At 44.1% G+C, this 27,274-nt stretch overlaps 1 long non-coding RNA gene across 1 annotated transcript in view; it reads left to right on the forward strand.

The window, feature by feature from the left end:
* The window catches only part of LOC309378447, a 68,006-nt gene that overhangs the window by 16,287 nt on the left and 24,445 nt on the right, over nucleotides 1–27,274 (forward strand). The gene's annotated exons all lie outside the window — the stretch shown is intronic.

Raw genomic sequence — 27,274 nt, forward strand, 5'->3', positions numbered from 1 at the left:
TGACTTGGGGGAAAAGGCATTATTTTCTTCCACGCTGGATATTTAACAAAGCAAATATTTTTGTTTGATTTACTACTGGAAAACATTTCAGTGCCCCCCCCCAAAAAAAATGATAAAGAGCAATTACAGAGAAATTAGATATGGAAAAGGGAAAAGATGAATATAAACCCCAGTGAAAACATGATTATTATCTAAAACAGATGATGTTCATCAAAACCCAGATTAAAAAAACAACCATCTATTTATCTTCCATTCCTGCATATAACACATCCATCACAGTCTACTGCACAAACTTTGCATGCAATAATAATTTAAAAAATGGTACAGTACCTCATCTATATCTGCATAATCCCCCTATTATTGCCCATTTCTGCAGTAATGAACAAGTTGGCTGCAGTCATCTGTGGCCTTGTATTGATAGCATAATTATATCACAGCAATAGATCTTCAAATGGCACAGAAGGATGTGGCAGAAGAGAGGTTTCTCACTTTATATTATCAACCCAATCCAGCTGGGGAGCACAGACTGTACGGAAGGAAGATTCTGCATGATTATCTCCAGGTGGTTGAGAAACTGTGTGCCCCAACAGATCCTGTATGTGGTTCCCCTCTCCAATTGTTGGAGCTTTGCAAGCTAATACTTTGGCCTGCTGTTCATCATGAGATTATTGCCTTCTGCGAATAGGAGAGAATAACATAGATATGAGTAGACTCACCTTGATCCTGGGCTTCCAATATATCAATCAAACCCTAAGTGGGAATCCCATTCAAAGGTGCCATGGGCTGTATCTAATCTAAGTCCTACTCAGAATACACCCATTAAAAATAACAGACATGACTTGGGTCCATTCATTTCAGTGGGTCTATTCTGAGTATAACTTTGCTGGATACAACCCCAGTTTCTAACACACATAAGCCCAATTCACACATTGCATTGGCACATGGTTAGAGAGCTGAACTCACACTTTGCTTTCAGTAACAGCATGTTATGCCCGAAGAAAACCTGACAGGTTTCCTGCACATGAGCTGGAGCACCGCATGAATAGGACCCGTGGTTCTTTGGGTGTTGTGACCCCACAGAGCTATTGCTCAAGAGCAGGAATCCACACAATGGGCTTTCTCAGTGGCGTAGCGTGGGGGGTGCAGGGGGGGCCGGCCGCACCGGGCACAACATCTGGGGGTTAGGGGGCGCAAATTACTTGCCTTGCCCCGGGTGCTGACAACCCACGCTACGCCACTGGGCTTTCTTCTTGCACAGCTGTACATGACATGTAGTTACTGATAGGGGGGGAAATGCAATGTTGCTAGTGCTATAATTTTAAAGCTAACGGTAAACAGAACCAACTAATCCTGATTTTGCCCTTCTGCTCTTCCCTACTGAATTCGACAATGATAACACTGAGACTGTGGAAAGGGAAGCTAATAGCCAGAGCTGTCTCTTGGATTTGTTGTGAGAAGGCAGGGGGTAGCAGCTGGCTGAGAGCAGACTGATGTTGCTAGGGCAGTGCCCCATTCACCTTAACAGACCTTTTAATTTAATCTTTTAATTATTTCAGATTCAGAAAGGCAGGTGCAGTCAGTCCCAGTGCTCAAATTAAAAAGATATGAGAGAACCCTAGCATTCTTACCTTTATATAGGGTCCACTGAACTGATGTTTATAGACGTTTGTGGTAGAGCAAGATCCAGCTAAAATTAAGGCAGATTAGGGAATGGAGTTTATCAATTTCTTACATAGCTCATCACTGCTCAATTTTTCTCCTTCTCCTTGCTCTTTGAATCAGATATTTAGAGAAGAGTCACTTCACATTTGCCTAAGAGAAGTTTGGAAAAGCTTGCTATCCTTCCAAACCTCTTTTTATTTTTATTTTTAAAATGGAGTAGTGATGGGTGCAAGCTGTGTTTGGACCGCAGCCAGTCTTTTTATATTTGCAACCAATGTTTTTATATTTAGAGATGTGAGTGAACAATGGCTTGCATGAATTGGGTTTAAAAGGAAAGCATATGTGCCTCTGAGTTAGTTTGCATGGAAGTGTGGTGTGAGTCATGGAAATTAAGTTGCCCGCCTTCACTTGGCCTGGATACTCCGGCTTGCTTTTGATTGGTTCTAAGTGCAGAAGTTGGAGCATATCATTGGCCGAAGGCTTGCAGCCATAATACTTTTAGAGTAACCCATTTCTCCAAAGGGGTACTGAAGCAGGAATTAATGTTATAAGAGTCAGTTCTGCAATGGAATGATGGACTAGAATATACATATTGATGAGGACAGCTGGGCAGCAATATAGGATAAATTTCTGTTCAAATCTACACCAGTGTCTACAAAGGAACTCTCCTTGAAAAGATTGCAAAAATGGCACCTCCCATCTCTTTATCTTGCTCGCTCTGTTGGCGAAGATGTGGTGAGGATGTTGACAGCAGAAGTGGTAGCGTTGTGTTAAGGTGTTGGGCTTAACAGACAGAGTTTCTAGAGATACACAATATGACTGGTCAACAAGCCATTCAGCCCCTGCAGTAGCTTTATTAAATATATTTCAGGTTCATAATGTAGATATTTCATTTAAGTCTCTTGTTGGTTATTTATTGTTAGTAGTTAGGCTTGTTATAGCTGGGTTTTGGGAATGACCTGAAAGGGGCATTCTTATTGAATTGCTTTAATTCAAATAAGAGTTTGGTATTTGGCCCTAATAGAGAAATCGACCAAAATATGACTAGCTAAAGGACAGAGATACAAAGACTCATTTACAACTGACTGGTACACTTTATTGATTACACTGTGAGTTGGGAAGGCCGCTCCCTCCTTAGGCTGTTTCCACCTGGCCCAGGGGGCGGGGCCCAGACTCACTCACCATCGCAACAGCTTAAGAGGCCGCAAGAGGCACCGGGACACCGCTGCTGCTGCTGCACTGTGAGTTGGGAAGGCCGCTCCCTCCTTAGGCTGTTTCCACCTGGCCCAGGGGGCGGGGCCCAGACTCACTCACCATCGCAACAGCTTAAGAGGCCGCAAGAGGCACCGGGACACCACTGCTGCTGCTGCACTGTGAGTTGGGAAGGCCGCTCCCTCCTTAGGCTGTTTCCACCTGGCCCAGGGGGCGGGGCCCAGACTCACTCACCATCGCAACAGCTTAAGAGGCCGCAAGAGGCACCGGGACACCACTGCTGCTGCTGCACTGTGAGTTGGGAAGGCCGCTCCCTCCTTAGGCTGTTTCCACCTGGCCCAGGGGGCGGGGCCCAGACTCACTCACCATCGCAACAGCTTAAGAGGCCTCATGAGGCACTGGGACACCACCACTGCTGCTGCTGCACCGTGGGGGTTGAGGAAGGCCGCTCCCTCCTGTTGGCCCACCCCACCAGGCTTAGAGGGCGGGGCCCATACTCGCCACCGCTCCTCTTTTAAGGACACCGGTGTGGTCACAGCAGATGTTTAAAATGTTTTATATATTTTAAAATGTTTTATAGGGGATTTTACTTTTTTACTTTGTTGTACCACCGTGAACGGTGGTTTTTATTGATGTATTTTTATTTGTTCCGTTGTATTTTGGTTTGGGGTGGGATATTGAGTGGGGTGGGGATTTGTTTTGTTGGTATAATTGTTTTTGGTCTGTTTCATTTTTATTTTGTAAATGGAGGTTGGTTTGAGGCTTGGGATTGCTACCGTAGTGGGGCGAGGGAGGTATGGCGGTGGGGGCAGATGTCATAGGCGAAGGGGATTGAGATACGGATATGCTCGTACCCCTTCCAATCTGCGCCCCATCCCGAGGGACGAAGGTAGGGTGAACAAGGATTACTCACCTCCGACACTGGTGTTGTGCAATGCCAGGTCTATAGGCAACAAAACCGCCACCCTGCGAGACTTCTTCACCTCGCACGGGGTTGACCTGGCTTGTGTGACGGAGACCTGGGTGCGCGAAGGGGAAACTGTTCCATTACGAGAGATGGCACCCCCAAGTTTCTCTGTCCTCCACCAGTCGCGGACTGTGGGCCGGGGGGGAGGGGTGGCATTATTAATCCGAGGAGATTGTTCTTTCAGGGCTCTACCGTCGCCATCGATCCCCGGCATTGAATGTGTTGGCCTAGTGTGGGGCTCCGAGGAGAGCTTGGCTGTCTGGCTGGTGTACCGGCCACCTAGCGCACCAGCAGCCACCCTGTCAGGCCTGCTGGAGGCGGTGGCCGGCTGGGCCTTGGAGTTCCCTAACCTATTGGTATTGGGGGACTTCAACACCCATGCTGATGCCATTCCCTCCTCACAGGCACTGGACCTGGTGTCTTCCATGGCGACACTAGGGCTCTCCCAGTTTGTGTCGGGCCCCACACATCAAGCAGGCCACACGCTGGATTTGATCTTTGGCGCCGGTATAGATGTGATCATGTCTCCTCCAATGAAGGTGCCATGGTCTGATCACTACGCACTGAAAGCCAGGATTGATTTTCCACCCCCACCCTGCTTAGGTGGTGAGCCAATCTGGGCTCGCCCGCAGAGGCTGATGGACCCTGATAGATTCCGTCAGGCCTTGCGGGACCTTGCTCCCCCTGGCGACTCATTGACTGAGCTGGTTGAGAGCTGGAATATCCAACTCCTAGCAGCCATCGATGAGATCGCACCTAGGCGCCCTCTGCGACCCCGCAGAAACCGGGCTCCCTGGTTTACCGAGGAGCTTCGGAAAATGAAGCGGGACCTCAGACGGCTAGAGCGAGTATGGCGGGGTGCCCGTGACGGAGCCTCAAGAACATCTTATAGGGTTTTTATGAAAACCTACGAGATGGCAGTGAAGGCCGCTAAGAAGTCCTACTTCTCGGCCTCCATTGCCTCCGCTAGCTCTCGCCCGGCGCAATTATTTAGTATAATTAGGTCTTTAACGTCCCTTGAAGGACAGCCAAATTTAAATAACAATTCGGCACACAGCTGTGAGGCATTTGCGAGCTTTTTTGCGGAGAAGGTCCTGTTGCTCCGCCATGACCTCCCTGCCAATTTGGATACAATAAAGGAACTGGAGGCCCCTCGACTGTCCTCGGGTCCAGTATTGGACCACTTTGACCGGATATCCCCAGCCGATGTGGACAGACTCCTCCAAGCTGGAAAGCCCACCACCTGTCCCCTTGACCCGTGCCCGTCTTGGCTGATTAGAGCGTGTCCAGACGAGGTGCGGGCCCCCCTGGGGGATATCATCAATTTGTCCCTTGGCACTGGGATATTCCCAGGGGAACTGAAGGAGGCAGTGGTGCGTCCGCTCTTAAAGAAAACATCATTAGACCCTTTAGATCTATCCAATTACCGCCCGGTTTCGAATCTCCCATTCCTGGGTAAGGTGATTGAGAGAGCGGTTGCTGAACAGCTTGGTAGGTTTCTGGATGAAACATCGGCTCTCGATCCATTCCAGTCCGGCTTCCGTGCTGGTCATGGGACCGAGACGGCTCTGGTCGCCCTAACAGACGATCTCCGCAGGCAGCTGGATCGAGGCGGGTCGGGGCTGCTGATTCTTCTGGACCTGTCAGCAGCCTTCGACATGGTCGATCATGAACTCCTGGACCACCGCCTTGCCGACGTGGGAATCCAGGGCACAGTCCTTCAATGGCTGCGCTCGTTTCTCTCTGGTCGGGGACAGAGGGTGGCACTTGGGGGGGAATTGTCATCGCGCCACTCCTTGGTGTGTGGAGTGCCTCAGGGTGCGGTTCTCTCCCCGATGCTTTTTAACATCTTTATGCGCCCCCTCGCCCAGCTTGTCCGGAGTTTTGGGCTGGGTTGCCATCAGTATGCCGATGACACCCAACTCTATCTGTTGATGGACGGCCATCCTGACTCGGCCCCAGATACACTGACCAGATGTCTGGAAGCTGTGGCTGGATGGTTACGTGGGAGCCGGTTGAAGTTAAATCCTTCTAAGACAGAGGTCCTCTGGCTGGGACGGAGCGATATGGGACTGAGGGGGCAACTCCCATCTCTTGCGGGGGTGCAATTAGTGCCAACATCGTCCGTTAAGAGTTTGGGTATAATCTTCGATAACTCCCTCTCTATGGAGGCGCAGATTACAGCTATAACAAAGGTGGCATTTTTCCATCTCCGCCAAGCTAAGCAGTTGGCTCCTTATCTCTCTCGCCCTGACCTAGCCACTGTGATCCACGCGACGGTCACCTCCAGACTGGATTATTGTAACTCGCTCTACGTGGGGCTGCCCTTGAGACTGACCCAGAAACTCCAGCGGGTGCAGAATGCCGCGGCGAGACTCCTTACGGGGTCTTCGCTGCGAGATCATATCCATCCAGTATTATACCAGCTGCACTGGCTCCCGGTGGAGTACAGGATCAGGTTTAAGGTGCTGGTTCTCACCTTTAAAGCCCTATACGGCCTAGGACCCTCGTACCTACGGGACCGCCCCTCCTGGTATGTCCCACAGAGAAATTTACGGTCCGCAAATAAAAACATCCTAAAGATCCCAGGCCACAGAGAGGTTAGGCTGGCCTCAACCAGAGCCAGGGCCTTCTCGGCCGCGGCTCCAATCTGGTGGAACGCTCTGTCACAAGAGACTAGGGCCCTGCGGGACCTGACATCTTTCCGCAGGGCCTGCAAGACAGAGCTGTTCCATCAGGCCTTCGGTCAGGGCGCAGCCTGACCCCCCTCCTCTGGCAATCGGCAATCTACACAGAATTTGCTGGATGGTTGCCATTAATTTGTTTTTAATTTGATTTACTTAATTTTTATAATGAATGTTTTTAGAATGTCGGATTATTTGATTGTTAGCCGCCCTGAGCCCAGCTCCGGCTGGGGAGGGCGGGATATAAATAAAATTTATTATTATTATTATTAAAATAATCTTCAGCTTTAGCAAATATCCAGAGATTTTGGTTGCTCTATTTTTAAGCATATCATGTGCTGCCTATGTGTTTTTATGCTATATTTTCACTGCATACCTTGGGATTTTGGGGTGGGGAAGGGGGAAAGTAACAAATTAGAACAGAACAGAAGGTTGGAAAGAGAGATGGATGGATGGATGGATGGATGGATGGATGGATGGATGGATAAGTGGTAGTGGTAGTAGTGAGTGTGTCTAATGGCCACATATCTTTTGTTTTCCTGCATGGGAAATGGCAGTGTCCACCTTAATCATTCAGCATGAATGTGGGGCTCCTCTCTCCATGCCATGCCATACCTAAGATTCAACAAAAGGATAGAATTAAATGTCATATTTTCATTGCAGTTTAAGTATGTGTCAAAGGAAATAATTCATAAATCCTTCAGGAAAGCAACTGATGTTATTAAACAATAACAACATAAACCTCTTCAGGGATCATAGGTAGAGCAATAAAGTTAAAGCAAGCTATTTCCCTTTTCATTTTCTGGTTCATTAACATGAATGTAGCCAGAAAGTTAATAGCTAATGAACAATGGAAAAGAGAAAAACTGAATCGAGTGTCAGTATGCCAGCATAAATTACAAAGAAGCACACTGGCAAGGTCAATAGATATTGTGTAAGAATTCTCGGGGGTTGCCAGATAGGTGAGAAAGCTGAGAGAGAGGTTTTCTGAACCTAGGCGGAGAAATGGAAATGTACTAAGGAGAGATCAGAGGAGCAGGTGGATGAATTTGTTGATCAGACTGTTCCTATTGAAATGCTGGAAGAGGCAATAAGGCCGTGGTCAGCAAACTTTTTCAGCAGGGGCCAAATCCATTGTCCCTCAGAACTTGTGGGGGGCCAGACTATAAGCCACCCCCCCATGACTCCCCTCCCTTCTCCACAACACCAGATGAACCCCAGTGGCTGCTTAGCTGTGTCTTGCCAGTGGCAGGGGCTGGCGGCAGAGGAGAGATGATGAGCAGTGCACGAAAGGGCTCCGGAGAGGGGCTGCTTAAAATGGCGGCTGCTCAAGCGCTGCTGCTGCTGATACCAACAAAGCCCAGCCCCCTTCCTCTTCTAGGAAGGGCAGGGAGAAGCCAGGAGGAGGGAGGGAGGTGGCGCCACCGCCATGTGAGGGAGAGGGAAAGAATGTGTGCTGGCGATCCACGCAGCGATTCCCAGACTGTCCACAGGCCAGATCCAGGAGGCAAGTGGGCCCCTTAGTTTGCCAACCCATGCAATAAGGAATTCGATCTTCTTTTGGCTCAGCTACTGACTGATAAACAGCTTAGAACAGGGCAGACGGGTACTGGAGCCAGATCATCATGTTCTGCTGTTTCATGCTCGAGCAGACACTAGGTCAGCAGATATTCAGAGGAAACAGATCTAGGCTTGAGCCTTTGAGCAACATCAAAGGGCAGTGACCATTATGAGAGCAAAAGCTATTGGTGGGGAAGGGACAGTTGGCATGCTGTCTTTGAGCTTTCTCTTGAGTTTCTGCATTGGGGCACAGAAGAAGAAGGGAGATGAAGAATGATTTGGGTACCATGTCACTTTCACAATATATCTCACATAGCTCCTTAGGGGGGAAAATAGCTGGCATTAGAAACCGAAGGTGAGTAGTCCTGCTCTTTACAATTAATTTACAATTAGTTACTCACCCTACACATACACTACATTAAACATTTTGGCTATGGCCCAGATAACAAACAAGCGGCAAAACTATGTACAGGTAAGCTCAGTCACGCCTGTACAACTTCTGGCCCATCAGGTAGAATTAAGCCCATCTGGTATGTACGGCAACTGGTCAGAACATTAACAACCTGTGGCAGCTCTAGAAGGAAAGATTTTTCCTTATTTCCATCCCCTCACACACCTGGCAAGTATTCTACACCACACAATAAAACTATGATAGACTACTACCAGTCAAGATGAACATATTGAGATTCTCCTGGCTGTACAGATTGCTTGAAAAGTTTCTGAGCCTGACTCAGCTCCAGCTCAGCTTGACTCTGGGGGGAAATAGAGAGAGCTTCTGTTTTCTTCCCTCAAAACCCAGTGGTCACAAAATCTTGTGAACTATTGTAAAAAATAATAATGGGCTGGGCAGGGGGAGAATGATAGCTTAACAACTGTGAAATTTAGCATGAGAAAACCATTTTTAAATTAAGAAAATCAAATGTGCACGTTAAAAAAAAGGATATGTTTATTTAAGAAAAAAGAAGAGGGAAGGGGAACAGAAGAATCACACACAGGTGAACAGTGAAATAAAAAACGCAAAAAGCTTGTTACATGTTGCCTGCTTGAGTCTTGGGTTTTAGATCATGTACGGAGTTCCTTACAGAAAAGAGGTTCTGAGAGAGCACATATTTGGTCCTCTGGCCAGATGGCTCCAACAGACAAAGACTGAGAGTGAAGCATTGCATTTTTATGGGAATCTGAGGCCAACAGAAACTGGCTCCTCAGCTCAGTCAAATGATTGCTTGGCCCATTCATGAGATACACAGCACCTCTGATGTCAGTGGTCTTTGTGGCTAATTAGAAATTAAAGGACTGCAGCTAGAGTTAAGGTAAATAGCAAAACCAAGGTTCCTTAATTTATAAACACAATTGCTTGTGTGTTTTTTAAAAAAGGTATCTGTTGGACTAATAATCTAAAATGTGGTGCGCATGATCTATGTGATGTGGTCTATGGAAGTGCCAAGTTTCAAACAAATCCAATAAAAAATTCCACAAATACAGCAAGTTAAAAAGTGCTGGAAATCAACACTTTAATCTCTTTTTTCCAATTAATTTAAAAAAATCTCATTCTATATATTTATTTCCAGTTTGGGTGAAAGCAGATTTAAAAATGCAGCATTGTACACATCCCATCCCACAGCAAACACTTCACACACTGACCAGCACTGAAGTCCCCTGCCTCACAAACACACGCTTCTTTAGAAAATATTTGAAGTATATTTTCCCCTGTAAAACCCCTTGGTCAAACCCATCATACTATAGAAATATTGTTATAGGTATTTTTTTTGCGGGGGGGGGGTAAACCCTAGAAGTTGGTAAGTGGTATAATTTTGATTGTTTGAAGTATTGAAGGGAAGATTGCAGCCCAATGGAAAAATACAGGCAAAGCTTCTTTTCCAAACCATGGCCTCACCTAGGATAGAAGCATTAACATGACAAAAGGTGTTGATGGTTGGTCTAAGAGGAATATTGAGCCTGTGCAGACAGAGGTTGCCAAGAATGTCTTTAGCAAGGTGTGCTGGGAAGAAGAGGAGGAGAACCAAGAGAGAGCTGCATCTTGGGCAGGTTGGCTGAAGGCTGGCTGGGAGAGATGCCTTTGCCTCCAGTGCTGCAGTGCTGTGGGGAAAAGCAATTCCTGAAATGACCACACCATAAGATCTGGACTCCCTCCATGCAGACTGAAGGTGAATAAACCATATTTCTTAAAGCTATGACAGTCTGCCATGTCTTAAATTCTCCAAAGGAGCACAACCCCTGGGTGAGCGCTCGGAGCCCCCTGTCATCTTGCTACCGCTCAGCGGAGTGTGGGTGGCTTCCAACTTTTGAAACAACATTTTGGCAGTAGAAAAGAGAAACTATTTTTTCCCCTTTCTTGGAAGAATCTGAATGTTCAGGTAGATCCAGGCAGTTCCCCTTGACTATTTCAAAGTTCAAATCTGAGGGGTGGGGGAAGAGACATGTTGAAAATGTGTAAGCTCAATTGTTGGCAGGTGGTATTTGTCTGTCTTGAAGTGGGCCAGGACTCATACTAACAGCAGGGCTTTGGCAGCCCGACTCAATTGACCCTGCTTGAAAGATGGAGCTCAAAAACATGAACATCCTTAGCAGGGGATATTGATTTGCTGTCGCAAAGCAAGCTCATTTCAAAACTTGGAAGGCTAGCGAAAACTTTACCGAGATGTTTTTCACAACTCCTGTCAAACTCAGAAGTTAAAAAATATTACCTGCATCTTTGAACTCAGGGTAACTTACCCTGCCCTTTCTCTTACCATCTCTCCCCAGGTATCATATATTAATTATGAATTCTGGTGCTGACTAATGTTAACAATGCAGTGAAAATGTGTGTATCAGCACAAATGGGCGAAACCTAAATTTTGCATACACATAAAAACATTTAGAGGGGAAAAGCTAAGGTCCCATGCACACCATACATTTAAAGCACTCTTATACCATTTAACAGTTATGGCCTCCCCACCACCAAAAAATTTAAATCCTGGGAACTGGAAAGAAACATCCTGAAAAAGGCATGGCTGGTTGACTGGCTAGAACCCTGAGCATGGCCACACTGTGTTGCAACATTTTGTTGCAGATCCCACTTGCCTACCTAATCTTGTTTTTTGTTTTTTTGGCCTCCTGTTTCACCTGGAATTCCCTATCATGATCCTACCTAAACATGCCTAGCTTTGGAGAAGCAGTAGAATGTAGATCCCAGACAACATGTTTATATAGAATTCGTACTGAGCTGTATCTACAGTGTTGTAAGGAAGTTATATACCGCCAACTGTTTACTGAGCATTCATTGTGATTTGGTCATGAGGAGGTGCTACAAAATCAATTATCATCCTCCACTTTCCGTTGCATTTCCCCATCACTTTTCATACTACAAAAAGTCCAATTTGAGGGCAATGTTAGTGGGTTTGTTGTTGAAGAGCACCAAATCCGCTTTACTTGTGCAACTTGAATTTGCTAGTACACATTGAACTCCACACACAAAATAAGAAACAAGTCCTTCCAACAAGCCTCTGTTGATATCAGATACTTCTGTACACTTTCGCAGCTGTTGAGGAGCACTTATCTTCTGAGAGGTGAAGGAGCCTTGCGTTAATGCTCTTCCACTTGAGGGATATGAATCTTGTGAAATCTTGACTTTCAAATGAAGCAGGAGTGGCGAATGCGAAATGTTTCCTGCAAGATGGGACATTAGCTGCTTTTGCTTGGTTCCATGGAAGTTGTTTATTGTGCGAAAGGAGACGATTTAGAAGTTAATCCCCTGCTTTGTAGGACTGGGTGCAACATATTCTGCATTAGCAAATGTGCATAATTTCTGTTCTTCCCTCATCAGCTTTTAGGCCCTTTCTTTGAGTAGTGTTGGGGGAAGGGGGCGGAAATCCTATTTAATTGCAATTAAAGATTTCATGCTGAATGTTACAGATTTAATTACTTTCTCTGGTTTCCTATAAGGATGACTAACCCTTCCCCACCCCCCAAACTTTTGACAGGCAGCGTTCAGCTAGAAACTTGAGAGGGAATGCTAGGTAGCTATTTTAAACCTCGGGTGTGGGGAAATAGGCTTAGCCACCCTCAAACAGCTGTAATCCGGACACGCTTTTGCACATTTATCATGCTAAGCTCTTCTTGATTCAGAAAACTTTCATTTTAAAAAAGGACCGGCAGTCTTGTTTCAATCTGTGCATACGCCTCACTCAGCTGCAACTCTAGAGAAGGTCTGTTGGCAGAAGGTTGACTCCATGAAATCACAGAGCTGGGATATAGTTGAAAGACAATGGATATAAAAGAAAGACACTGCACAGTTTTGTCAATTTAACATTCGGCTGTCCTTAATGTGCACATTCCTTATGTTATTGGGGTTTTTTTTTTTTTTAAAGATACAAAAAATATTGAGAGTGGGGGATCCCTGTTGTGATGAGAAAGAAAGTGTGCATTATGAGATAGATGCACAGATTAGAAATGGAAATCTATAGAAACGCCTACAGAAGTGGATTGGGTAAATAGTGTGTTAAAAATAAATGTGTGGAAAGAACTCCTGTTTCCAAAACAGATTAAAGAGAAATTTAAGTGTACCATCAAACATAAAAAGTGTCAAAATCATACAGAAGGTTCATACATATAATGAAGGGGAACAGAAGGAAGCCGTACATATTCCAGAAAAATGTGGGAGCAAGTCAAGAAAAAGCAAAGTAGAACAAAGGTATTCTTTTTAAAAAAACTGTAAGTCACTGTTCCTTTATTAAAGTGTCTCAGAAGTTTATCGTTACATGTTTGCTACTCTGAAGTGTGCTGGGCTTTTTATACCTTACTTCTTCTTGATGAACACACATCTGTTCAGTTTTGTATACAAAAATCTATTATATAATAAGATTATTTTTTTAAAAGCAACAATAATGTGGGTTTGTCAGGAACAAATATGGAATAGAAAGCCCAGCACATTTCAGCACACCAAACTTAATACCTGTAAAAATCTGAGACGCTGTAATAAAGGAACAACAACAACATGGTGACAGCATGTTATGTAATGATTTGCCCCCTTTTCACACCTGGAGTGTCTCGCTCAGCAGTATTGACACATTGGCACCAAACTGGTCCCAATCTGGTGGTACCTCCATCAGTCATAGGTTTCTCACTATGTGTTCGTTCCCCCAGCTGTCAAATTCCTTGGGGGCTTCTTCACAAACAGTTAGTTATCTGGTTCATCTGAAACAATCATTTCATAGTCAGCTAGACACAAAGATTCGGCCACTATATAATACAATTAATTTGTCACCTCCCTAATTTCACCACCAAAATCAAGACAAAGTAAACATTCCAGAGTCCCTGACCTTTTTCTTTACTTTTTTCCTTAGTATTTTGCTAAGCAAAACAAACAACTCTCTTCAGTTTTGACTGTGCAACTTAAAGTAGATTTTAATTTAATTCCACAGAATCATTTTGAAAATGACAGTGTTTGAGGTACTTTTTCCTTGATTTGTTTGCCTCAGCAGGGCATCTCAGATTGTTTCGCCGCTGCCGTTCCAATGCTGAGATTTGACCACTTTGTAGATCCTTTCTGCAATAAAATGTCACCTTCAGACCTATGTGGGGCTTCAGACTCATTCTGAGTTCATTTTCTCCTATATTTATGCAAACTTTCCCCTAATATATGCATTTTTTTTAAAAAAATGGCTTGGGTGGCGAAGTGCATCACAAAATTCAGAGAAGTGCGAATTTCAAAGGCTACCTTTGATTTTATTCACATATTGTTTCAGAAAGGGCTGACTTGATAAATTCAGCTTTAAACAAGACCTGAATCAAATTTCTCCCCCATCTCTACTCACACAGACATAGGATTGCATCTTTAAATTGTTTATAAAAATAGTCACACAGAGGGCAGAATAAGTGAATTGGACAGAAATAGAGGCACCCATGTGGTCTGAAGCCCATAGAGGGAGAGGCTGCTAGTTTTCCTTCCCTCCTCTTAATGAATTAGGATATGTTGCACCTGGAAGGCAGGCATATTTAACCAGAGCTCCTGTTAAGAGCAGGAGTGGAGACTCCTTTTTACATTGAGGGCCACATTCCTCTGTGTGCAGCCTCCCTGGGGCCACACACCAGTGTTGGGTGTGGTCAGAAGCCCAAAATGGGCACAGTAACAGGTGGGTCAAGTGATGGATGAGACTCTGACCTTTGTACAGTAGACTACCTTCCATCCTTCCATCCTACACACACACACACACACACACACACACACACACAGACACACCCTCCATCCTATCAAGAAAAGGGGATTCTTGCAATCCAAGAGCATTTCTAGCTAGCCTTTGGCCCTGCACGCCTAAGGCTTCCCACCACTGAGGGCTACCTGAAACCTGTTAAGTATCTGAGCTCTGGAGAGGAATGCCCACAACAAGATCTCCAGCAAGTCAGATCCACTGGTAAGGGATCACATTTGGAAGGCAATGGCTTTCTGTAAACTCTGCACTTCAGACGAGATCTACCAAATGTCAACTTTTCCTGGAATACAGTAGTTACCATAGCTATGGATAGTAACCATAGCAACTGAAGAACATATTATTTCGTCAGTTGTTGGAAAGCTCTCCACTTATGATCCTGCATTTTGTATTCCCTGAAATAGTTTAGAGCCTGAGAAGATGGCAGGAATCTAAATGAGAACACATTTGCTTTACACTAAGTTGTAGGTGTAAATTAGTGATGGTGGCATCTTACGCATTTCCTATCATTCATAACACAAGCTTGTAACTGAAGTGCATGTCAAACGGAACAAGGAGCCTTATTCCAAACATATACTGTGTGTTTATTGGTAATGGCTTGAGTGTTGTGGTGTGGATGGGTTTGGTGTGTGTTTTGTGTTGGGTTTTTTTGTTTTTGTTTTTTTACAGCATGGGAATTCTGAAAGACAGCCCTCTAACAGAAGGTGTTTAATTAAAAAGAAGATCTCTATTGTATTGAAGCTATGGAAAGGATGGCAGTGAAACTGACTGGCTGACACAGTAGCCCTGTTTAGACATTATTCCCACAAATGTTCACAGCATGGGGGAAAGTGCACCAACTTCCATGTCTTCAGGAAAATATAAGGAACGGTCTCGTGCATTTATGCACATGCATAGAATCTGGATGTGACATGGGCTAGTTGTCCTATCAGATCTTCTGCCAAACCCTTGTAGGTTGGGGGTTGATCCAATGGTTGTAACGAGATGGAGGTAGGATTGGGGTCACTGTTCTGTTCCTTCTTATGTGCATTCAGTGAACGTATGGAGGGGAGCTACTGCATACTGTTAGCATGATGGCATGGATTATACATAAAAAGGGAGGGAGGAGCAGAGCAGTGGTGGAACATGGGGTCTCAAATTTCAGCAGTGCCTTGTGAGATGCCAAAATTAGGTGCCCCCCAGCAATTGCCTTTCATTCCACATCATAGTCATGGTGCCTGATGTTATTATTCCATTCCACCGCTGTGCAGATGTGTGAGATTATTGAAAGCCCCCTCTTCCTCAAGCTGAACCCCATGACGAAACACACGGATCTGCCTATCAGTGTCTCATCATCAATGGAGAGGCTACAATGCTGTTTGCTGAACTGATGTACACTCTGGCCACAGAGGAGGCCGAGCACATTGGGGTTGATCATGTGGCACGGATGACAGCGACGGGCAGTGGCGAGAACTCCACAATGGCTGAGCATCTCATTGCCCAACACAGTGCCATAAAGATGCTTCACAGCCTTGTCAAGCTCATCTTGGAGTATGTTAAAGCTTCGGAAGCAGGGGTGGTGCCCTTCAGCCACGAGATCTTGTGCGAGGCCTATGCTCTCTGCCATTGCCTGCCTATGCTGAGCACTGACAAGTTCAAAACAGATTTCTATGATCAATGCAATGATGTGGACCTCATGACATACCTTGGCACCATCACCAAGACCTGCAACACCGCAAACTGGCTGTACTTCCTTAAGTCCACGTCTGAGTAGGGAGCCCATGTCCTAAGCACACCCAGATCCATGAGGACAAGCATCCATCAGTTTGTTTATTGACAAAGCATGAACTTACAGTGCTGAAGTGCGCTAAGCTGGCCACATAGTGGCTAGGCAACTGGCACCCCTCCCCAGGCTTGTGCTCTGAGCTGGACTGTTGGAGCAACAGTGTGGCCATGCTACAAACTTAAGTACCTTAGTCTGATGGCATGAGCACAAGCACCTTGCAACTTCTCCTACATGAAAGTTGCTGCTGTGCTTGCCAACCCAACCTGGTGCTGGAAGAGAGTGAGGATGGTGGGATGCTGCCCACTGTCTTGAGCAACACCAGCCAATGAAGGTATATGTCTGATAGTTAATCCTTATGGAGAAAATAAAGCAACTTCCATGGTGCTCCGGATACCCAAACACACAAACAATTCTAGCCTTTAGTCAGCTGTTCCCAGGTCTTTGCCCTGCAGAGCAGTTGCAGCAACAGTGAGACCATGACCCCCTCACCGGTTTATGTACCCTCGTCTGACGAGGCACATGCACACAACCTGAAGCATCTCCTACATGAAAGCAGCTGTTGCTCTTCCCCCTTCAACCCCTCCAGGTTCTAGGAGACAATCGGAGGGGGGGGAATGGCAGGGATTCAACTGGCTCATCCCTCACCTGAACAGTCTCTTCCTCTGCCTCCCACACAACCAGCAAGGCTCCCTCCAACTCAAACTGCTCTGAACCTCCCTCTGCCCTGTCTTGTAGGTGGCACCAAACCCCCCAAATTGCTGGTCCCCTCTCCTGGACCAATTTCCTGGCCCCTTGGCTCTGCCACACACTCATCAGAGCCCTGATGCCACCATCCTCCCTTCAGGCACAATCTCACCCTCCACCCCAGGCATGTCCTGTTCTTCCTCTAGCTCTGGCTCCTTCCCATATCCTGCCCCTCCTCCCCTGTATCCGAGTGTTCAGACCCCTCACCATCCTCCAACTCTGACTCCAGCTTCTTGGGAGGAACGAAACCCCATAAATGGTTACCCCTTTTTCCTAGATCAGCCTCTGGCCCTCCGACTTCATCCACCCACTCCTCTGCCTGTCTCTGAAAGCCCACAGAAGGGAGAACACCAGCAGGCAATGTGGATGGAGACAGAGGGAAGGAACTAACCACTGGTGACCCTTACATGGGCAGGGGACCTACAGGCAAGGTTTGGTGGAGGAATAGCATAGAGTAGACCAGGGGGTGATGAACCTGTGGTTCTTCAGATGTAGCAGGATGAAAATTCTCATAACTGTTGGCTGTGCTAGCTCAGGCTGATGGTTGTTGGAGTCACAAGAACATAAGAAGAGCATACAGCATAAGACCAGTGGGATCCATCTAGTCCAGCATCCTGTTCTCACAGAAGCCAACCAGATGCCCCATTGGGAAGCCCATAATTCTGATAGCACCAGGGAAGTTACAGGTTTCCCATGACTGGATTTGGCATTTAGCTGGGCTAGAGGAACTGGGATGAAGTGAAGGTGATAGAGATTTTTTTTTTAGGGCAATGGCAAGGGAGACAGGGAACTGAGGCCACTGATATCAATGCATAAGGTTAGAAGGGAGTGTGTGAAATGGTGGGTCTGGATATAAAAATATGCTTGACGTTGCCAAGAGATGTTGCCAAGAGATGGCTGGTGGTGGTGCTAAACCAAGAGGGACAAAGCTGGCAACGAAATAAACAAAGTAAGAAATTTTAAATATCACTTTGAATACACTAGCCAATTATTTCCCTGTGGGATGTAATTTCCGTTTTTCTGAATGAGAATTGTAAGTACCCTCAGCCGAGACAATGAGTTCCATTGGTTGTTGTGGCTAAAAACTAAGGCAAAGGAGAGAATGTGAGAGTGGAGTCACATGCCTGGAATCATTTTGACTGGGTGACGTGCTCAATATATTCTTTCCGTTGCTATAGCAATGACTTCCAGGAAGCTGGGCGATTCATTAATTCTCCCTATGAGAGGCAGAATTACCGTACTAATTTGTAAACACTAAAGGGTGCTGGGTTTTGTTTTTTGTTTTTTGTTTTGTCATGTCATGGAGTAAGTGTAAGTCATTCAGGAAGCTTTTAAAGCTGGCTGAAGTAAACATCCAATCTAAATGAGGAAATATGACTAATCTCGTGACTTTCACATCACCTGTCCTGATGTGTCCCTCAGATCAAATATGTTTTAAGGACTATACAGTGGACACTCGGGTTGCGAACGTGATCCGTGTGGGATGCACGTTCACAACCTGCAGCATTAGCAACCGGCAGCGGCGCATCTGCACACGTGCGGGTTGCAATCCGGCACTTCTGCGCATGTGCAAAGCGCATGATTGCCGAAACCCGGATGTAACCCATTCTGGTACTTCCGGGTTTTGGTGGTCTGCAACCCGAAAAAACGCAACCTGAAGCATCTGTAACCCGAGGTAAGACTGTATCTGATCGTACTCTATGATGGTCGAGTAATATGGAAACCTCAAGGTTACCTGGGAGGAAGCTCTGATGTTGATGTTCCCCGTGCCATTTATGCCTCTCTCAGAACATGGGGTGACACTACATTAAGAATTGTCCAGCTCTGAGGGCCTTCTGATGGTTCCTTTACTGTGAGAAGTTAAGTTACAGGGAACCAGGCAGAGGGCTTTTTTAGCATTGATGCCCTCCCTGTGGAATGCCTTCCCATCAGATGCCAAGGAGCTAAACAACTACACAACTTTTAGAAGACATCTGAAGGCAACCTGTATCTGGAAACTTTTATTATGTTTTATATGTGTTACCTAGAGTGGCTGGGACAACCTAGCCAGATGAGCAGGATATAAAATTATTATTATTATTATTATTATTATTATTATTATTATTATTATTATTTAGACAGCCCTCTTAGAAGCCCAGCAGACTGATGGGCTTATTTGTGTGTGTTAACTGCAACGTGTCATTGCCATAATAATAGTGCATTAGTGGTGGATTGACACTGGACTGCCCACACATCATTCCAGTTTATTAGTTGTTCTGCAATGTTTCCCCAGTGTTGATCAACATTATTTCTGTGGGACAGGGCACTCTTGCACTATAATGCAACAGAAGTGGGATTAAAACAGCAACTGCTCAGAACGTTTGTGGTATGAAAGGTTACCACACTTCAGCAGGAAGTTAAGGAATGTGCACTCGTTCGAAATGAAAGGATGCATCTGCCCTGAAATTTTTGCAATCTCCAACAATATTAAAACTGCCCCAATACCACCACAAGCATAGATTATCATGAGTGCAAGATGAAAAGGATGTCTGAAGGGTTTCTTAGTCTGCTTCTGCAAAACAATAAGGCATGTGGTACCTCAAAGGACTAAAGATACAATCCTAACCTGGAAAGCAGAGAAGCTTAGTGAAACTGCACAGCTATTGCCACACCCACAGCACCACCACTTGTCATCCCCCCTCCAGGTCAAAGGAACCTAGATTGGGTTCCCCTTCCCTAACTTTCAGCATACTGGGCTAATCCAGTATCTTTCACCACCACAGCTCCATCCCTTCCTGTCTCCCAAATGCCCCACTTCAAGGCTTTAGGCTACCTAACACCACCACCAGCTTTGCCCATTAGGGATTCCATTGGGCAGAATGTGGATTTCCACAGCATCAGGCCCTCCATTCTAGCAGAGCCTTCCCACTGGAGAGCCCAATATAGCCAAGGAGAGCTAAGCAGAGAAGCACCTTCACCTCTTCTAAAATCCCCCCTGTGCAGTGAGTTGGGGTTTGGATCGCTCTGTCACACGTTTATTATAGCACAAGCTTTTGAGGACTACAGTATCCTTCACTGGAAGCTTTAAATGATATCCTAAGTTGGCAGGGGTATGTTAACACACATGTGTGAGTTTGCAGAGGACGGCGTCAGGGTGGAAGCAGTGAGTTCAGAGGAAATGAAATGTGAGCGTGCGCACACATCTAAGACCGTGAAAATTGCATCCCAGCTTTGGTGTATGAATGATAATTACAGTGATCAGACCCCAAGCACTGTGGATGGTAACAAAAAAACATCCTGGCATGGAAAAGCTAATTAATATTTGCCATTTCCCCCAATTGGATATAGTATCACATTTCTGGAGTGGGATATACGCCATTGTCTGCCAGAAAATACTGTACCCATCTGCATTTTACACAGAACAAACAGGTCAGTCACCAGCCAAAAGAATCTATGTGCATAGAGGTCAACGTGCAAAGGCTTCTTAGCATTAGATGTCCAAGGCTGGGTGGAGTCATGGGACACCAGAGGTGGGGCCAGATATGCAGCTCCAGGAGCCCTTTGTACATTCTCTTCCCCTTTGTGCAAGTTAACTCATGAAGGAGGACCTAACTTCATGAGCAGACATGCACATGATCCACTGTAAATCAATATCGCACACTTCTCCAGCAGGTGTAAATGGACTGCATTGCAAAACCGTCCAATAAATGTAATGTCACTGATTGTGTGTTGTTTGCATCATCTCAGAATTAGAGTGAGAGAACACATTCCACAAAATCCAATCTGAAGTTTTGTTTCCTTAAAGGAAGAGCTCATGGGGCCATATTAATCTTGGGTCTCTGAAATCCTGAGGCAAATAGAAGCCATTAGTTGTCAAACTGACAATGCCAGCATTTTCTCTTCCCTGAAAGCAAGATTTCGGAGTATTAAGAGAGCATCATTTATCTATCACAGTGGATTTCTTCAATGTAAGTGGGTATAGGATTGGAACCCATCAGTATACAGGTCAGATATAGAGAGGGAGGGGCAAATAGCAAATGACAAAATTGTCCATTAACACACTGCTATTACATTCCAGCACTGTTTTGAATCTTTAAGAATTATATGTCCTGAATCTAAGCAAGGCATCTAAAAGAAGCGTAGCACTGTGTTTCATGGGTGTAAATCTGCAAGAACAGTTTTTCGCAATGTGCTATATTCATTTTTATAGAGATCCTATTTAGCCCTTGCGCTCTCATAACTCAGTGCGATTTACACAGCAGGCAACTGATTTGTCTGACAAATTTCTGATTTGTTCACTCTGCTGGGGCCCACAATAAATTGTTTGAAAATGCTAAGTAAAAAAAGGAAGGAGTAACAGATGCTGTGCTAAACAGAGAGATGATTGATGAACACTCCATAGTTGAATGTTTTGAAGTTAGACTTCTTTTTTTTGCATCCTGAGAGTGTCTGGGTGGAGACGCAAATCTTCCTGCTTCATATTCTTGGCTCATATTGCTCTCCTTGTTGTCTTCAGATTTATCGCCTCTTCTGACTTGCCAGTATTTATCTCGTAACTGAATTTCTAGTTTCATGGTGGTGCTGAGTAGCTAAATGGTAAGCTCTCACAATAAACTAATGGTGTAATTCAGACTCATTACACTCCTCAGATGACTAATTACCCTCATGTGACTCTTTTGGCTTAGAAAGGGGAGCGTCTCACTAGTTCATAAATTTTGCTGAACTCTAGGCTGAAAATAAATCCTCAGCGCCAAGTTCCTAACAGAGATGCTTGAGAAATTCAACTTCTGTAAATTCCAATGCAAATGCCATTGATCCTTATCTCCCAGACAAATATGTGGCTCAGAAAGAAATTATCCTTCAAATGTCTCAGTTCTCTGAATCTCATGATCTGCTTCTTGGCTCAAAGTATGAACTAAAAGGCACTCACGATTGATACTTGGGGATAAAATTCATTAATGCTGCAGTAGTATGCTTCCTCAGAGGGCATCTCAGAGGCTATAGGATAGCTCTTCTGTTCCACTCTGATGTTGGAGAGGGAGATCCGATATTGCACTCTCCTACTCCACTGCTGCCAAAGCTCCAGTACTGGTATGGTGAAAAAGAGGTTGTTTCAGGGCAGATAAGGGACAGGGCAGGCAAGGAATATTTAGAGACATTCAGGAGTGTGGCTAAACCTTTCCATCTCCTTTCCTCTCCTTAGAAACACTGGGAGGGAAAACATTTAAAAACTTGGGCAAAACTTTACAGAGTCGTGCCCGGCTCCTTCATTATACAGTTTCCGGTGAATGCTGAAGACACATCTATGTACCTTGGCTTTTGACACTTGTGGTGTACAGTTTCAGGACCCTCCTTCTGTTGTGCTTGTAATGTGCTTTAAACTGCTTTTAATGCTATGTTTTAATTGTTGCAACCCACCCTTGGGGTGAAGTGTGGGCAATCAATAATAGTAATAATACATAATCAATGAAATAGATGAGGCTACTTTCAAACATGTTACAGAAGTTCCGGGCAGCATTTGAGTGTTGTTGTGATGAAGCCTTGTTGCTATTTGTTCTTTTTATATTAAAATATGCACTCCCTTAAAAGGAGCCATCACGGAACATCTCACATGCCAAAATGAAAAGCAGCAACCCTCACAATTACCTCCTGTTGTCAGGACATCTTGAATCAGCAAGCTATGACTTCATCATGCTGAATATCATGACAAAGTCAAAGGTGTTTTCCTGAACGCCCTGACCCATTATAATAGCGCCGGCTCAATGCCTGCTGTGCTCAGCTAATGAGCGAGGAAATCTGGTAAGAGCATACTGAGTGCAAACAGAGGAAATGGGAGTGGAATGCATTTGGAGTCATTCAGAATGCTCCAATGCTCTTTGGAAGCTTTTCTGATCTGAAGGAGTTCATTTCATGTGGGTGTAACTTTGGTACAGTGTGCCATCCATGCAAAAGTAGTCACATTTCACATACACAGACACACACACACACACACAAACACATCAGCAAAGCTGTGTACTGAAGCTAGATATTCATAGCATCTCAAATATGTGTTTGAACTACCAGCAGTGAATACTTGGACTAGCGCAAGACCCCTTGGGGTTCACACATGTCAGGTGTAGGCATTCAGCTGTCCTGGCTCTTAATAAAAGCCCTAGATCTTGGAAACCCCCTAAGACATGTTAACTTCAGTCACTCAGAACCAATTAATACATATAGGAGAAACACCATCCTAGGAGGAGTGTATCGGTTCAGGTAGCAGGTGAGCCATGCAATGTTTTCATGCTTGCCCAACTCAGATACTCCCTGCAAGTGCAATGCTGATACAAGAGGTTGGGTGCTTTAAGAACACAGCATGGAGTGTTCCAATATGCAGTCAACCCTTGCAGCTAGAAGAGGGCAAGTCCTAGGGAAACTGTACCATGTGCTTTTCTTGAACAGTGTGTGCTGATGTCAGGGATGAGTTCTCCCCCCACCCCGAAACGCCTTCCTTTCCCAGTGGCATGTGCTGTATTTATGGTCAAATGCAATTGTGCAGAACAGGAAGAATATGGACACACCTTGCAAGGAGGAGAAAGAGACACTATTTAGCTGGTTTGTTGGAGCTTCATAACACTTGTGTTTCTAATTGTCCTAAACAGGCTCAGAATACTTCACCAATCCAAGGTTAACTACAAGACATGAGCTCATCTTTTCAGACTCTCTTGATGGCAAAGTTAGCCATCAACCACCTCCATCCTTGTTTCCATGTTATTAAGAAAGGTCACCTATGGTTAGGATAACTTTTGATCCTACAGAATTTAAAACAGTGTCCCAGAGAAAATGCCATAAATGTGTATGGCTTATTGCCAAATAAGTTGGCTTTGGGTGCTAGTTTTTGGTACGGTTTGTAAAATGCAATCTGATACGGGCATTTGAATTCAAGAGGGTAGGAATTAATTAACATTTCTTTTCATGTCTTACCACTGAAAAGGGAGTTATTGCATTGGTCTGCAGGAGCTGTGTGTGTTTCAAAAGTTTTATATTATTCCAAAGTTGCTGTCTATTCTTTGTACAAATAGCTGGGATAAAGAACCATGATGAGGAATGATAGGGGGGCAGGAAATCAGGAGATATGAGCAAAGGTTTGGAAGTAATCCCCTCTTGTTTCACTGTCAGTGATCACACAAGGGTATAATGCCATGAAAGAAACACATTACAGTATATTAACATTCTACTACATTAACATTCTACTAAATGTTAGAAGAGTTGTGGTGAGAGAGGAACGTGTTTACATCAGTAGTGGCCATGCTCGAAAGTAATCAGATATTGGGGTAGATCTTGAGTTTAATCCTATACAAGTCTATTCATTAAGTTCAATGGGACTTAGACCCAGCAGCTTGAGCCTCCAGTCATAACACCACCTACCTGGGAGTAGGCCCATTTAATTCAGTGGCACCTACTTTTGAGTAGACATGGTTAGGATTGCATTGTTTGTTACAAAGTTCAATAATGAATATACAATTCTCTTGAACCCATTTGTGGATTTGTTGGGTTACTTGGAGAAAGAGAAGTTTCAAGTGCACCAAAGGACATCGTAGACCTTCAGGGGAAGGGGCAGAACACATCCTTTCATGCAGACGATACCAGATTCAATCCCTGACAACTCCAGGCACAATAGGGAATATACTCCCTGTCTGAAACCCCAGAGAACTGCTGCCAGACAGTGTAGCCAAATGATTTGTGCCATTTAGAGTTCGTTTGTACTCAGATTTAAGGGTGAGTTCTAGGTTTCCCATTTCAAGTATATGTTGAACTCGGGAAGGGGATGTGTTAAAGCAGTGTTTCCCAACCTTGGGCCTCCAGCTGTTTTTGAACTACAACTCCCATCATCCCTGACTAGCAAGACCAGTGGCAAGGGATGATGGGAATTGTAGTCCAAAAACAGCTGGAGGCCCAAGGTTGGGAAACACTGTGTTAAAGGATGGTAGATTCCTTCCGGTGTTTACAATGACACTCACAAAAAACATAAGCCAAGTTTAAAACATGTTCAGAAAGCCAACACATAATTTGTAATATATTGTGTACAACACTTTCAAAAGTTTCATCTCTGGTCACTCAATAAAATTAATAATTATGAGGAAAATTGTGGTGAAATGAATGGTTAATGAAGTTTTCGTTAATGTATTGCTTTTTTAAAAATGAAAAAAATAAACCTTCAAATGGGAAAGTAGTTTAAAAGAAGCCAGGAAAAACATTTTTAAAGATTCCATTCAGCAGGTCATATGCATTAAATTGGAGGCATTTTTTAACACACAACCAAGCAAAGAAAACAGAATACATCTTTAAAATTATTGCTATATTTAGCAGGTTGTTAACATCACCAACATGCATATTTTCTGTGAATTCATATTTAATACAAATATTTTAGAATCTGAAAATGCTAACCATTTTAATAACTGACCTTTTCCCCAAAATATAGTCCTTTGGCATAGCAAACAATATTTTCAGAATTATAATAAATACATATTTTAGGCTGCCATCCTATACTTCTTTATCTGGGAGCAAGTTCCATTGAACTCCATGGGACTTACTTCTGCGTAGACATTAATAATAATTTGTTTCTTATACCTCGCCCATCTGACTGGATTACCTCAACCACTCTTTGCGGCTTCCGACAAAATATAAAGGGACAAAACAAAACTGTTAATTCCTCCAATATTCTACACTGATTACTCCTAGCAATTATTTTAGGGCATTTACATTTTCATTTTCAATTTGATCTACCAGTTTCTACAGGGGAAATGAAAAAGAAACCAGCTCTTCAGAAAAGATTCTAAATACTAATCAGGCTACTGAAACTACATTTATGCTACTTTGTCAGATGCATCATAAAACATTACTATATTATTAATCATAATATTGTTTAAGTAAGGCAAGAGTTTTGAAAGAATTTAAATAGTGTATTTCTCTTATATGATTAAAATCAGATGGTCTGGCCACCTTATTGTTCTGATATCACTACATACAAAGCAATGTCAATACACAACAAAACATCCTCTAAGGATGGAATCACACTGGAGGAAGCTGTGATCTAGAATTTACTTGGTCAATCATACCACATGATATCACAATAGGAGAGCACTGACTATTTACACAGTGGTTTGATTGGCAAGAATGGTTTGAGTGTAAACAATGGTGAGTCAAGTGCCTTGAGAAATGCATTGACCAGCTTGTTCTTACCTAGAAAAGTTGTTGTTAATTCTTGTTGCAGACTTAAAGTGAGCTAAGAACAACACACAAGGCTCTTGTTTTTAAGATAAAAACACCTATTTTGTTGCACGTGGCAGTTTCAAGTATGTACGAACGTATATTCATTTGCCGCATGAGCTACATTAAATTGCGCAGTAATATTATGCCTCAGGAAATAGATTTTTTTTTTTATCGTATGCCTAGATCTTACAGAGCTCTATAGAGTACGATGAATATTTAGTGCTTGAAAAGGCATTGTATCTAGTGATGGAAACAAAATAATTGAGAATATATTATATAGAAGTGATTTGATAAATCCGTTTAGCTATACTTTACAATTATAACTTACAATTAAAAAAAATCAAACTATTCCCCCACCCCTCTTGACTTAAGAGGTTGTTTGAACTTATATGCAGCATCATGGACCATGCTTGAAGATACAGGTTAGTGGGTGACGAAGGGACAAACTTCATGTAACCTGAACTGCACAGTTCTGCCCTGAATGCAGCTCCCCCAAACAAATACACCACTTGTCAGCATGGAGGCCCCGATCCAGACCATAGCATGCGATTTAACCCTTTCTCGCCCACTGCTGTCTGTATCTGGATCAAGGTCCTTCTGCCTGCAGTTTGCACTGCAAGAGAAGCTCCCACTAGTTTCTTAGGGGTCATTTTTGTTTGGTTATTTTGCCATGCAAATTACAAATGCTGATGATGATCACAGGTTTATCCTTTCCCAGAAATGTCTGTTTCCCTCTAGGCTGATAACGACAGGTGCTATATGGAACATCGAGGTACGCTAACAGATCATTGCCAGTTTTTGGCACTTTGATAAAAGAGAGGTTCATTGATGAAAGGAAGAGCCAAGTCCTAAGAACAAAAGAAAAGCCCTGCTGGATCTGAACCAAAGACCCATTTAGCATCCTGTACTCACAGTGGCCAACCAGATTCCTCTGTGACACCTGCAACCAGGATGCAAGGGCAACAGCACTCTCTTTCATATTCTACCCCTTCTGTTAGGAGTATGTTTAGGTTTGGAAATATTGCAAGATGCGAAATTGAAAATATTAGTTTTTCATCCACGTACGCTCATTTAGTTTTTTGACTGTCCTCTAGGTTTTATAGCATGGGAATTCAGTTTAGTATGCATCTCTCTAATCTCAATATTTCAAAAGATCATTTGAACAGGCAACAGCCATATTATGACCGAGAAGATGCTCCTCGGTTTCTTCTTTGAAGTGAGACTCAGTGACCCGCCTGAAAGGCCT

This window comes from Podarcis melisellensis (assembly GCF_964234715.1).
Source record: "Podarcis melisellensis genome assembly, chromosome: 9".
In the NCBI taxonomy this organism is placed as follows: domain Eukaryota; kingdom Metazoa; phylum Chordata; class Lepidosauria; order Squamata; family Lacertidae; genus Podarcis; species Podarcis melisellensis.